We start from the raw sequence: 3,011 nt of genomic DNA, 5'->3' as shown, positions 1-3,011 counted from the left end.
GCTGGGCTTGAAGTAAAGATCAGCTGCAGTATATGTGCCTAGTTCAGTGATCTGCACCAGATGAGAGCTGTGAATGCAAATGCTGTGGATGTCGACGTAAGAGGTGAGAGGTCAGATGTTCCTTGCGAGTGGCAGCATAAGGACAGTGAGGACACTGGAAAGGTCGCTCCCCAGAGTGCAGGCGAAGATGTCGGCGGAAGTTGCTGCCTGATGTGAAGGAAGCATTTGGGCAGTGAGGGCACTTGAGACGAAGCTGGGATGAGGTACCAAGGGCCTGTAAGATAAGACCAACACTAGGTATTACTATCACAGTTGTACCTCTTTCTCTCTCATCTTCTCACAATGCCCAGATATCTCTGCTAGATATCACCAACTGTAACATCAGTTCATGGCCAGCTCCTTAGGAAGAATGTGATACTTCTATTCTTATCACTGCAGAGCTATAGAGTATATCCACAAACAAACCAAAACTTATTATAAGATTTTGTCAAACTGTATAAGAAGCTTCACAGCTTATCTATAGAAACTCGATCACTCTTGTACTTATCACTGTATTATTTTCTGTTACTTAGTCAAGTAACAACATACAACTAAAACTGGCTCTCAGCCTTGTTTACTCTTCACAATTTTTCCAGTGATGATTTCATTTAATATTTTGCTAGAAGTCACCTCAAAAAACACCTATCAATTTGGATGAGAGGTAATGTTTGGTGAAGAGGACTGTTGGTGACGCCGAAAGAGATGTGAGTTAAGATGCTCCTTTCGCGATGCTGCATAATAACAATGTGGACACTGGTAAGGGCGTTCCCCAGTGTGGAGTTGAAGATGACGTCGGTAGTTTCTATTACTGCTGAATGTAGAGTTGGGGCAGTGAGGACACTTGAGAATTGGCCGGGCAGGATCACAGTAAGTCTGTAACAAAACATCAAATGGTTGACCAAAAACTTTTAAAGCAGCTAAAGTAATCTTTGGCATTGCTAGTTTCAACAAAAGTAGAAGGAATTATAAAATTTCATATGAATTCTCTGTGATGCAGTTTTCACACATTTCCTTTTTTATTTCATTTCATGTATCTTTTTCTTCAAAACATATTTCTTGTCAATGTCATAATCAGATAAATTTTCATTTTGTTTCATTTATTTTACAATAACCATGTTCTAGCTTCTTAATATATCATAGTTCCCCTTCAGTATAAACACTGAGGCTTGAATTCTTGAATACATTAATAATGAAACTGAGCAAATATCTTCAGAAATAGTGATCAGTTTATATATATATACACAGATAGATAGGATAAGTTCATGCTGTTGCACCACAGTTGTGCACAGAAGAGATTATACGTGTTATTACATTTTCATTAGAATTTTCTATCAAAATGTCTTTTTTGTTTGTTCTGTACTGCATATTTTAAATGCTTAATATATTTGTATGTGTATGCATATACCTGTATTTTTGCTTTATATAATGTGAATTGTTTATACATAATATGTAATTATATTTTTAATTACAGGCAAATCTATCAAACACATGACAGCATTATAGGTAATCTTCATTAAAAACATATCAACAGTAACCAGTATCATGTTTAAGTTGTGAATCTTACAGAATTTAGACGGTCTAGGTGCACTATACTAGGTGAAACACGAAAGTTTCTAAAACATCAAGTCCTTCCCAAAATAATGAATTGTTTCCTTTCTATACACAATACCTGCATAACCCAAGCAGTCAAGCATGAAATACATGTTTTTATTACAAACAAATCCTTAGTTTCATTCTTATTTTTACATCATGGGAATTCAGATCAAAATATTATAGAAAAGATACTTTATTCAAAACAGTTATACAGAGATTTACTACAGAAACTCAACAATGTCATAAGAATTTGAATTTTGCAATCATCTATTCTACTCTAATAACAATCTCACTGCAAAACTAACAAGGAAACCACATTTCAGACAGTCTTCAGAGCTCTCCAGGTTCATCCACAATAATAGTTTCTAAGCTGTTGATAAGCTAAATACATACTTAATATTTGTGTGATAAAGTCATAACTCAATTATGACAGGAGCTCCCAGTGTCATACCAAACGTGTTAGGGTGCAAGCTGAATCAACTGCTCAAGGAAAAAATCACCACAGAAAACTCAAATTACCCCACTCTCTATGCTCTTAGCTACAGCATAAACAATGTTTTGGGTAATGATGGCAAAAAGAGGCTTAAAGCCTATTTCTAAGGGTCTGTTTATCCTCAATGCATTGAGCCTGAATCAAACCAGCACAACTTTTTAGCATTTTCACCTGTGCATGACATGAAGAGGTTGCTCATAATAGGTGTAAATTCATAGACAAAGCATTACAAAATATGGCAAATAAAAGTTTTTACAGTCACAAAGACTGTCTATAAATAATAATTTATAAAAGTCCACTTTACTGAGTTTACTTACATGAATTCAAAAATATACAACTGGTACATAAACTGTGGAATTGAAAGTTTTCACCCAGCAAATATTCTTTTCTACTGAAATCAACCTCATGAAAGAACTAGAATTTTTCCATGGGATCAATTTTGTATCCTTTTCAAAAGTTTTCATTGTGAGCTGAGAGAAGTGGTGCAAGATTTTCAGAGTGTAATATGGAGATCAGTTTGAGTTCTCTTCTTTGCCACTATCTTATGCCGTCTCCATAGATGATCATTAAGGTGTTCTCTTCGGACCGCACTGTATGGGCAGTGTTGGCACCTGAAGGGCTTCTCTCCGGTGTGAATACGGATGTGTCGCCTTAAGTCACTTGTCTGCTTGAAGGTAGACCTGTAGCAGTACGGACACGTCAGCGCCACAGCGTCAGAAGCCTAGAAGAGAACAAGCGAGTCAGAGTCTATCTGTGTCTGCTGTTAGCTTGTCCTCGGCAGTCGCCACTTCACTTCGCATGATGGCATTTTCAATTCCTTTGAAACATTTTTTCAATTTCATTTGCAATATAGTCATAACTTTGAAAACCAAATATAGAAATATTT

The 3,011-nt window shown here is 36.3% G+C and overlaps 2 pseudogenes across 1 annotated transcript in view; both read right to left on the bottom strand.

The window, feature by feature from the left end:
- Positions 1-3,011, bottom strand: part of LOC119593740 — a 62,523-nt pseudogene that overhangs the window by 15,533 nt on the left and 43,979 nt on the right. The gene's annotated exons all lie outside the window — the stretch shown is intronic.
- Positions 1,566-3,011, bottom strand: part of LOC119593741 — a 3,164-nt pseudogene continuing 1,718 nt past the window's right edge.

Source organism: Penaeus monodon, chromosome 32 (assembly GCF_015228065.2).
Source record: "Penaeus monodon isolate SGIC_2016 chromosome 32, NSTDA_Pmon_1, whole genome shotgun sequence".
NCBI lineage: Eukaryota > Metazoa > Arthropoda > Malacostraca > Decapoda > Penaeidae > Penaeus > Penaeus monodon.
The sequence above is the reverse complement of the archived record's forward strand: the minus strand, read 5'-3'. Positions and strand labels throughout refer to the sequence as shown.